At 45.6% G+C, this 11,668-nt stretch overlaps 1 long non-coding RNA gene across 1 annotated transcript; it reads left to right on the forward strand.

The window, feature by feature from the left end:
* Positions 1–7,913: 7,913 nt before the first annotated feature.
* On the forward strand, positions 7,914–11,387 carry LOC109319259. Its single transcript, XR_002103442.1, has 3 exons — positions 7,914–7,979; positions 10,643–10,806; positions 11,072–11,387. It is a non-coding gene; the product is annotated as an uncharacterized LOC109319259 (long non-coding RNA).
* Positions 11,388–11,668: the final 281 nt, after the last annotated feature.

Consider the following 11,668-nt stretch of genomic DNA (forward strand, 5'->3'; position numbering starts at 1 on the left):
AAGCAGCAAGAACTGAAGATGACAAGGATAGCAGAAAGACAGTGAAGAGATAGAAACAAAACATGGACCCTATTGCTATTTCCAGAGCGAGGAATCTCCATATTCTCCAGATGGGGGACCTGCACATAACCAGCACAACATTAGCCACGCTGCACATTCTGTTGTCGCTGCCCCCAGGTCTTTCTTCAATGTCAGGACTGGAATGACTCCAGTCACATCAGAATCACTTTTGTTCCAAGGTTGTTTTTAAAAGCCTCAGCCCTAATTCATTAAAAAAACTTGGCTTTGAAGAACAGCCTGGTGAAAAGAGAAAATCATTCCCCTCTCCTTTCAGTGTTGCTCCTTGTGTGTGTATTGGAGACTGGAGAGCACAAGAAGAGGGGAGAGTGGAAAGGGTCTCATTAATAGGGACAATTCTCCCTCCCACCCACCCACAGACACACACACCCCTCAGTTCCCAGATTTCTCTGAACTTGTTCCCTTCCATGAAGCCCATCACAAAGCCAGCTCCTTCTCCTGTCCCCTCCTGCTCTGCCAGGGTTGTAAAATAACAAGTTTCATGTTATTGCTGAACTGCAGAGGTCTGGAGCCCTGTGAAGAGAACAGGGCAACCTAATTAGGGAAACGAGAGCGGTCTTTAATGAGCACTCCTGACTCGGTGAAGTTTAAAAAAGAAAGGAGAAAAAAATGGCTCAGTTTGTACAGCTTTCTCCCCCTTTCCCCCACCCTCCCCATAAACCTACCGCAGTTTGGGCCCTGAGTCCTGGGCTCTCCCTTTTCTAAATATCCCTTTTCTTGCTCTTTTCTAAATATCCCCTTTCTTGCTTCCTGTCTTATTTTACTGCAGGAGAATATGGATTCTGGCCCCTTTGTTGATGGTGTTTCAGAAACGTGTGTCAATGTCTAGCAGTACATATCCATATATCTCTTCAAGTTATTGCTTCTATGACCCTGCATCTGCGAACGGGGAGCCCTAGACTTCTCTGTGTGAGTGTGTATTAGCGCACTTATATTTGAGTATGTGCAGAATTGTTGGCCATAAGAGATCTATAATATTGCCACTGCAGAATTGCCTGGGGTGCCTGTAAAACACCTTGTGCCCACATATAAAAGTGTTTCTCATGTTTCATTCACAATGCCAGCAGCCTTGCAAATGCACCATCTCTGGGCAATCAGGACTGCTCTGTACCTCTACCTGCCCACCTGGTAGTGTGGCAGTGTTTGGGTGAATGGGAACACTGCATCCACCTTTCTGTAGTGGGTCTCTCAGCTCAGCCTTGCAGTGCCTGAATCCACCTATTAGGGTGAAATTTGTACTGCAATCTGTTGGCAGCAGCAGCAGTCCCTCAATACGAGGATGATGGTAAATAGGGAAGTCACTGGTGAATCTGGAGATGAATGAAAAGACCAATCCACATGTATAACTGCAGATGCCCGGTCATACATTATGGAGCACAGCAATCCTAAATAGGCCTGCTCAGCCAAGATTGCAGCTGCCAAATTGCACACCTGTCTCAGTTCTGAGTACAAAACAACTATCATACAATCATTGCCTCTGTAGGTCCATGACTAGGGCCTTCCAGTAACCACTAGCACCTGCCCTCATTGCAACTCACCTATCATAGTAGGACTGTTCATCATTGCATGAGTCAGCCATACTGTAAGTCCTTTACCTACATCAACTGCCCTGCCCTCAATGCAGGTACCTATAGAAGATGGAGTTCTATACTCTCTGCTAATAACCACAATGCTTTTCAGGTTCCTCTATGGAGTTTGGTGGAATTATAAATGTGCTGACCTGAACTAAAGCTTCCTGATGAGAAAATCAACTACACAGCCCTGCTCCCAACTTCCCCCTGCATTGATTTTTGTGATTTCCATCTAGAGTTGAGCCTGTACCAAAAACTGCTGAACGTTGGAAGAATTCAGATCTGCGTTTCAGTTATGCAGCTTAGGTCTGCCTTTAAATTCAAGAGAAGTTTGAAATAGGCTGTAAGATGCATCAGGCCCCCTCTGCTGTCATCATTGAATATCTGATGAGATTTGGGCTCTTTGTGACTCTGTGGAGGAAGAATACCAGACAGCACTGATGGATTTAGTTTGCCAGGGTTAATCTTTCTCAATGTGCTCTGGATGCTGTCACCTCCTGCAACTACTGCAATGTTATTCTCAAAGACCTGTCAAAATCCTTGCTCTATTATATCACACACGCTGAATACTTAAGATGGGTTCCAGACAGCAGCTTTAAGCCAGGAGCGTGGGAGGAACACAGTCTGACAGAAAGGAAATAAGCGGAGAACATTTTACCCATAAAAACATGCTGCTTTCTCTTTGCTTCATAAATCAGCTTTCTCTGATCTCATCCAAGACATGTTGTCAGCTCCCTGCTCCTCCTGGCTGGATGACACGTTCATTCTGTTCTGGATTTTGCCTGAGGGAAATTAGCAGGAGACCTAATTGTTTCCACTTCTCCTCACCACATTAAGGAATCAAATAGAATCTGGAATGAAGTCACAGGGCCTCCTCTAGTGAGGTGCTCAGTACCTGCAGTTCCTCAGGAAGGGCAAAGGGAACTAGGAGGTCTGACATCTTTGAAAATCAGATCACACTTTTTGATACCAATAGATGTATTTAGGAGTAGAACATTACCCATCCAGCTCTCAAATTGTTGACATGATTGTAGAGGATTATACTGGGAACTCATGCCTACTGGTGAGCAGGCACTCACATGAGTAGTCCGATTAACTTCTTGCAGTTCGTGCCAGAGCTTATTTCTCCCAGGTGAAGTGTTTAGACATATGCATGGGACCACAGCATGTTGAGGTGGGGCAGAGCAGCCCTGGGCTGGCAGGGGGTCTGGTGGGTCCACCCCAGGCTCTGGGTGGCAGCATCGGGTGGTGGAGGGGCTGGCTAGGGCATGAGGGCGCTACAGTGTGGGGCTAGCTGGCAAGCAGCCCCCACATTGTAGCACCCTCATTCCCCAGCCAGTTCCAGTCACTATGTACTCATGTGTTGTGGCATTGTAAATCATTCTGCCATAGGATAGTATTTGTTCTGGACAAGACTATCCTGCAGCAAAGTTAATTAATTTACTGCGCCCTACTATGGGCACATGTATAGATGGTGGTGCTTTACTGCAGAGCTAATTAGTCAACTTGCAGTAAAGCACACGTGTAGATGAACCCTGTGTGTCATTAATTGGATGAGGAGCAAAATGCAGGAACTGGGAAGTTGAACAGCCTTGTTCTACACTGTTCACAGCAGTTGCTTAATGGGTGGCTGTGGCTCATGCTTTTGCTTTCTTAGCTTGAGCTTCTCTCTTGCAGGCTCATTTCCCACACACATTCCTCTTTACACTTTTTCCCAACTCTTGCTTCCCATCCCAATCACACATACAACCCAATGCCTCTTGCTCTTCTGAAATACAGATTTTAGAGTCTTGATTTTTTTTTTGCAAAATGCTGGCCCTTCTGGAGTGCATGTGTCAAATCTGCCTCTTTCTCAAACACCAGTGTTAATCAGGAAAGGTGAGGAGTTGGCTGGTGAAGGTGTGGGGGCAGATCACCACAGGTACAATTCCTTACTCCCTGCCCCTTGGGGGCACTGTAACCATTTACCTCCTGTTGGATGAGCACAATACTCAGTTTATGCATTGAAGTTGCACACAGCCTTAATTCATTTGGCTGTTGGCTGACTCTTCTACTCCATTGAGAATACAAGCCACAGTTATTGTCTGTCTGGGAGAGTTTCATTAACAATGTAAAATCAATGTAGGGTGTTTGTTTAAAAGGCAAAAGTTTACACAGCTTGCAGGAGGGATTTTAATAGAAAGTTAAATCACTGCTGCTCCCTCATCTCGGTACTACAGATGCCAGCTCTCCCCTGGCCCCCAGTTCCCTTCCTTTACCAGGTCCCCTGTAGTGCCTATAAAAGTCTAGAAATCCTCTGTTATAAGTCAGTTTCTGCCCATTATAACCAGAAACAAACTGTGCTGAATTTAATGTTTGGAATCTGTTTTTATGACTGCAGCTGGCTCACTCAAAGAACAAGTTGACACATTGTGCTTTTTAAAATATGGCCTGGCATTGCAATGTATGTTTGCACATGTGTACACACTTATGAGGTGTATAAATATGTGAAGGTGTGCCTGTGTGCTTGCATTGGGACTTGGAACAAGTGTGTTTGAGGGTACCATGTATGGGATAGCGTGGTTCAGGTTGTATGGGTGCTTACCTATGGCTGTATATATGTAGGAGGATATGAATGTAGGTGTTTATGTCAGGGCACTCTTAAGTGTTTGCATGGAGAATGGGAGCCTATAGGGATGAAATAGTACATGTGCAGTGCATAGAGTTATATATGATTGAGCAGACAGGTGCTTAGCCATATTAATCTGCAGTCAGGCAGGAGGTAGGCCAGGGTGGCACCTTAGGACATCTATATGCGTGCTCCAGGGTGGGGAGGGGATGCTTTACTTAGAGTGGCTCTGAGAACCAGTCTAATTAAAGTGCTCACAGCATCACGTGTATTCAGTGTCCCATGCTTCAAAATGGAGGCAGGGGTACTTTAACTACAGTTCATTCAACAAGCTTTAATCAAAGTGTCCCTGCTGCTATTTTGAAATGTGAGGATGCTCAATACACATGACATGGAGGCTGCTGAGCATGCTATTTAGCATGCTTCAGCAGTCTCAGACTTGCAGCAGGCTTGCTTAATTGAGTCTGCTCCGATGCAAGCAGAGATCCATCACATGCAGTACCATAGCAAGGGGAGGACGAGAGGAGTGAGTGCCTTAGGGCGCCAACAGGCAGTACCCAGCTGGGGTGGGGTGTGGGATGGAGCTGCGAGTGCCTTGTTTGGGGCGGAGGGCACGGGAAGCAGGGAGGGCAGCTCCTGCCATTTCATGCACTCCTGGGCAAGCATGGAGGTGGGAGGTACCCCCCCGGATCTGTGCATGGGGTGAGGGCAGGCTGCTGCTGGGGGATTTGCCTCAGGCACCAAACTTCCTTGCTAAGAGACTGGTCACGTGTATAGGTGCCCTTCAAGACTAAGCAGTTCAGAGAGCTATGAGCTTTCATTGGCAACACCTACTTCATCAGGTATTATATGTTACTGAGGCTGACTATATCAATACAAAAAAACATATATAGAGTTATATGTGATTGAGCAAACAGGTGCTTAGCCATATTTGCATGTGCATTTGTGCTTGTGGGGCTGTATTGCTGTTTGTAGGTAGAGGAGCTTATGAGGCTACGCCTATGGAAAGGAGTGGAAGTTAGACAGACCTGGTTAGGAACTTCTTGACAAAATGACCTTTCATTAGAGAACCATATTTTTCATGGAAATGTAACCTGTGTCAATGAGCCATTTTTCTGGGAAAGTCCAGGGTGAATTTTCTGGAGAGAACTGAGAGCAGCACTAGGATGGCTAGGGAACTTGTCTGTGATACAGAAACTCCAGATTCATAACCCCTGCTGGGCTTGACACCATGGCTTCTATTTACTTCTTCTAGCCTTCCCAAAACAAACAATCAATCAAATTCTAACTAGCAATGCCTAGAACACTTCTAGGACCCCTGACACTAAGGAAATACAGCAGTGCAAAGTTGCTATTACCACACCCTTTCCAAACAGAGCAATGGCATCGATTTTCCTGGGGCTCAGCTGTGGTTCAAAGCAGAGTCTCACACCTCAGTCGATGCCCTGACTGGTAGCCGATTGGCTAGTCATAGAAACATAGGACTTAGAAGTGACCTCCTCCACCAGTAAGAACAGTCCCCTACTGTGGCAGGCCACAAAGTCATACAATCCTGTCTGAGCACAGATATATATATTTCAAGGATCCTCTCTTCCTCTTCTCCCTCTCCCTTCCCCCACCACCAAAAAGAATTCCTAAGGGATTTTTTTCATCTCCAGAATCAATGGAGCCCAATATCAAAACCCTTCATTTTTTTTCTTTACAAAATTAAATTCTTCTTTTCCAGCCAACCATAGTGGGAATGGAGGTGGATGCCCATGTGTGAATGAGAGTGGCAATGGGAAGACATAGGGGTACAAATGGAAAAGGAGAGGGTGGACATGTAGGTGTGCATATGTTTGGATCTATGTGGTGGCTGAGGGTGTATGTACATACACAAGGAGAGGGTGTCTATGGCTGGCTATAAGTTCTTGTTCCCAGCACTCCTAGATTACTGGCTTGTTTCTCCAATCCTGGTACCTGGGCAGCCATGTTGGAGGGCTAGTGCAAAGCTTAATTTCCTAGGTGTTTTGGCAATTTTTGAGCTGTCCTGATATACCTGCTCTTAGCCCCCATATCACTGTAGCCTTTTCTCTCCTCCAACTCCTGTTTTCTTCCTGCCTCTCTCTTCTATTATTCCTCCTTTTCCCATTGCACCTCATAGTTAATTTTTTCTCCCTACAGCTCTCTTTCATCTACATTTCTTTCTTCTTTCCCTTCCCTCTCTTCACTTTTCTCTTTATTCTGCTACTGAGAACAGTCCCCTGCTTTGGCTTTTCTCCTTTCCTCTTTCATTCTCTCTCCACTTTTTTTTTATTGCTCCTCTTCCCCTTCTCTCTCGGTTTTATCCCCCATTCTTTTGTTCTCCATTCTCTCTTCCCTTCTCCTGGCCTCTGTCCTCCCTGCCCCTTCTCCACTCCCCTCCTTCTGAAAAACACTTCCCTGTGTGAAGCTGTTGGCTGCTTTCCAACCTCTAGTGAGATGAAGGATCCCTGGCATGAGCTCAGCTCTGAGTTCCACAGGGCACTGTAACTGCTGGTACCAGAGCTATAAAATCTTTGGTGTCTTTAGGAATGATGACTGTAAATTCTTCAGAAGTCCCACCATGGGTGTAAAGATTTCTCCCTTCCTTCCCCAAGGCTCCATGAAAGGGGCTCTGCAGTAAAACAAGCAGCTCACACCTCCCAGAAATCCCAGATGCAAACACATTGGCTTTCATCTAGGAAAGAGATGCCAGTGGCTGAAGGCCTGATTCTCTCACTGAAATTAGTGGGAGCTCTCTGCATCTCACAGGGCAGGGAACTGGGTTGCCATTTGGCCACTTGAGTTTTTTCACTTTAAAAAAACCATGGTTAATCTAAAGAAAGTTTGAGAGACAGTGAACTTACTTCTGAGTGCTGAGCAAACAAAAGCACCTGGAGAGCATGTCCCTAGCTCTCAAAGGATTTTGCCATGGCAATGAGCTACAATAGGTATGAGGATGGGGAATGCCTTAACAGGTGTGCCATGGGCTGGAAAAAGTTGGGAAACACTGGTGTAGACATTTCCTCAGAGTTGTGAGGCAATCAATGTTGTACTGGGGAGGTCTAATATAGCTTTACTATCAGTGATTCTGAATCAAGTGAGTCCAAACCTATTAAAAAAAATCCAAAAATACTGTTATCTTCTTCCAGGCTTATAACTGTACCTGAGATCAACCTGTTCAGTAGATCTCTCCCTGCCTCTCATACCACTGCCCAGTATTAAGACCCTGCCTTGGGGACAGAGCTGAGGCCCTCCCAAGAGAACACAGAATCTATCTTGCTCTCCCATACCTACCTGGCTGAAAGGCTGAAACCTGCTGATCCTCTGTCAAGAGAACAACCATGGCCCAAGGCACCCAGGGAGAGGCGCTATGGAGTAGGAAGGGGCCATAACAACACAGTCATTTTTCTGACTCTGAGCATAAATATCTGGGAGTTGGACCACCTGGCTTCTATTAAAAGCACCATGAGACTAAATTCCTGGGAACAGCCAGCCAATGAAAAGTCTGGAAAAAAGACAGCTGGGATGTTGAGTTAACAGGGGAATTGCAGCAAAGGTCGGATTGTGCACACAGCTATCAGCTGAGTTGATCCGATGCTGCTGTGTTGAATCCATATCTTAACCTTAACAGCCTAATTAGGGAAAACCTTACTAAAGCTGGGTCTACTCTTCACAACAGGCAACCGTTCAGTGTGTAGCAGGAACTGAGCAAGACATTAGTAAATGTCCTGTGTTTGCCTATATTTTTTTTAATATAAGAGTAAAGATTAGGGGGTTTATGGATCAGTTTTTCTGTCTTATAGGTCACAGTATGGATTTGTTTCAAACAAGTGAAGATGAGTTTGTGGTTCATGTGTCCATCCCCTATGTATATGTTTATCCATAGTGGGGAGCTCAAGACTGGAGCTGGCAGGGGTGCTGCAGGGCAGGAGTGAGGGGCACTACTAAAGCTGTAAAGTAGACAGCAAGGAGTTTTGTGTGTCAGGGATTATATGAATTTAGCAAAGCTGCCTGGGGGGGCGGTGCTCTGGAATAGACAAGGGTGGTTCAGGGTAGCGGCACTGGAAGAGTTGTGTGGGGAGCCCAGAACTGGAAAAGCAAGGGAAGCTGGAGGGCAGGCATGAAGGGTGCCACTGGAGCTGTGTGTGGGATAGCAAGGAGTTTTGTATGTCAGGAATGAAGTGAATTTGGCAGAGCTGTGTGGGAGGCTTTCATAGCACCTGGCTCTCTCTGGCTACCATTAGAACAGTAAACTCACTCAAAATGTAAAAAGACTATAGTGAAAGTTGCATGCCTCTTTTGTTCTGCCTTTTCCCCTTGCCCTTGCCAAAGTCTGCACTCTCCCTTACTTTAAGAGCTGCAAAGCAATTTTCCACCTCCCCACTTAACTGTGAACATTCACAGACAGCCCCCTTTCATCTTCCTTTATAACCTTCATCCTGGTGGGGTGCTTTAAGTGTAGCCAAGCTTCCTCTCCTGCTGTTGTTACCTCCACAGTGTCTTTGGGGTTTTCGGCATTCCAGGCCTATTATTTTCACAGCACCATAGGGCTGAACCAGGGGAGCTGATCCATAATCATCCCGTTGGTTCATCAGTACCCCCCAGTACTGTCTGAACCTGATGCAGTTAATCTATCTGTTTGGCAATAGAGGGCAGGGGGACAGATTTTATTCCACTTAGTTGGTGTCTAAAGTAGACTTAAGTGTCCAAGTGGGATTCTATTCTAACCTATTCAAGTCATGAAAAAACAATTAATCCATCTACTTTTGTAATGCACTAACACCTGACCCTTAAGACTGAGTCACAGAAAAGCAGCAAGGAGTAGGAGGACCCACCCATCTTTTGCATCTGTTTTTCAGGACCTTGAGTGAAGTGAAATAGGTGCCTAAGTCCACTTAGATACCTAATAGGTGGGATAGAATAACCCTGGATGCACTCTTGTACCTTCTTTCTCTGATGGGTAGAGTTGTAAATCAGGCATCAGGTGAGCAAATCAGTGTAGCATAATGGATAGAGCAGTAGGCCAGGATTTACAAGACCTAAATTCTAATCCTCACTGTATACTGGCCTATTTGGTGATCTTTGGCAAGTTACTTCTCAGGGTTGTGTGCCTCAGCTTCCCTATCTGTAAAATGGGGATAATGCCAACCTCATCTGTAGAATGCTTGGTTGTCTGTGGGTCAATAAAGAGCTTGATAGGATTGTCTTTAATGTAGGTATAATAGCCACCCTTTTGGCCAATATACAGTGGATTGAACTGTGGATGCCCAGATGTAAAAGTATGAGTTGCTCCAGCTTGAACTCTATAGGTAAGGACTGTTGCAACTGGTATCTTCTGTGGATGAGCACAATGGGGGACTTGTAGCACACATTCAAGCCAGTGGAGGCTACCCACACAGGTTAAAAGACTCCCTAAGGTTTACTGAACCTCCTCAGTAAGATACATTTTCCCAGTACTCATCTCTGAGTCTGTCTGATAACGGTCCTGGCTTATATGACTTCTGTGAAGTCAGGAACTTCTGAAGAGCTGCCTTTGAAATGTCCCAACTACTTCTCAGGTAGGTGGGTGGAAGCTTACTAGGACAACAAAAGGTCAACCTTCAGGTGAGGGGCAGCACAACAGATCACCATGTCAGAAAGGAGGGATCCAGAGAAAGACACAGAGCAGCAAACCCAATCCCAGGAAAAGCCTGTTCCTCTGAGGAGTCTTGGAGCTAAATATGCCAGATCAACAGCCCTGGATACTTGAAGTCCTGTCTTAACTCTTGTCCAGGCCCCCACACAGAAACAGTGTCAGCTTCCCCATAGTGTTATGTATGAATGAACAGACACAGATTCTCTCTAGAGATGAGAGGGTAATTCAGCCTCTGTGGCCCATTAACACTTGACTTCTCAACTGAGACTATCAGAGAGAGGATCCAGTAAGTGGAAACTTAAGTGATGGTGTTTCATCTCTTGGTGGCCGGAAGCCACAAAACTCCTTTCCACTAGGCCACCAAAACAAGTATTAGATGTTAATGGCTTTCGATCCCTCCTGACCCAGGTTGGCTTTGAAACAGCGACCCAGATGCCAAAGTCATAGTTGCAATGTGGCTTTGTAATGACATGATTCTAGCTTGAATTCCAGGCACAGGGGCTTTGACACTTCTGTTTGTTTTCTTATTTGAGAAGTTCAAGAGAAGCTCAAGGCTTAAAAGCAAACCCTTGAAAGCAAAGCATTTCTAATCACATAAAAGTGTCTGTGCAGGCCAGGGCTGAAGAGGGGGTTTGTGACTTTAATCTTTGCATATCCCTTTCTTTCTTCAAGCATCTCTCTCACTCACTCGCCTATATACTCTCTCTCTCTCACATACACACACACTGCTTTCCCCATCTTCAATAGCATAATACTCCAAGAGAGAGGGAAGCAGAGGAGGAGGAGGAGGAAGCCAGCCTGCCTGCCCGCCCCCATGCTGAGCCCAAGTAGACTTTGTGAGAAAGCTTCTCTCCATCTGCAGCCCAGCCCGGTGGGAGTCAATTAATTCTGAATAACCTAAACCGACAGAGGTATTTGCATTCACAACCTGACTGATGACCGTATAAAATTGATTTATGAATTGAAGTGCTTCCCCTCCCCTTATCCCCGATTCAAGCCATAATTGATTATATGTGCTGCAGCGAAATTAAAGAAAAGAAAATTAAAAAAAGAAAAGGAAAAAAGGGAGGCCCCACAGATGCAGCTCTATATTCTCAAGGTTTCCTGGGATTAGCCGATCTATTCATCACTTATCATTTTTTATTTAAAAACTTGCTTCCTCTCTCCCCCTCCAAGCCCCCCGCCCCTTCCCCAGCCACCACCACAACCTTCCGCTCTAGGATGCAGCCCAGTGGCTATACAGAGGGAGAGTAATGGGAAAATACAGTACAACTGCCAGCAAACTGGCAGCTTGGCTTTGGAGTGGAAGGAGAAGGAGTCTTAAACCCCAGATCCTTACTTTTAGGGAAGCAGAGCTCACTCTCAGGGCTGTGTGGAGAAATAACACTGGAAGTCCTTTGCTGGGCTGGGATGTGAGCATTAGCTTAGCTCTATGCATTGTGAATGGCTTCATTGTGCATCTTGGTAGGATGGGAACCTCACTTCACCCTTCTGCCCAACAATCTCTAGTATTAGCGACACTTTTATATAGTGCTTTTCATCCACAAATAGCCAAGTGCAGATGAAAAAGCATGTAACAATAGATGCCTGGGAACTGTCAGATTGGGTCAGACCAAGGTCCATGTGCCCACTGTCCTGTCACCACCAGTGACCAGTGTTAACTGCTTCAGGAGGGGACATAAGAAAAACGCCTGTAAGAATCTATAGGACAATCTGACTGGAAGGAACAATTATTCCTAACCCTCAAAAATAGCAGTTGACTTAAACCCTGAA

This window comes from Crocodylus porosus, unplaced genomic scaffold (genome assembly GCF_001723895.1).
Source record: "Crocodylus porosus isolate Cpor-Errol unplaced genomic scaffold, CroPor_comp1, whole genome shotgun sequence".
Classification (NCBI taxonomy): Eukaryota; Metazoa; Chordata; order Crocodylia; family Crocodylidae; genus Crocodylus; species Crocodylus porosus.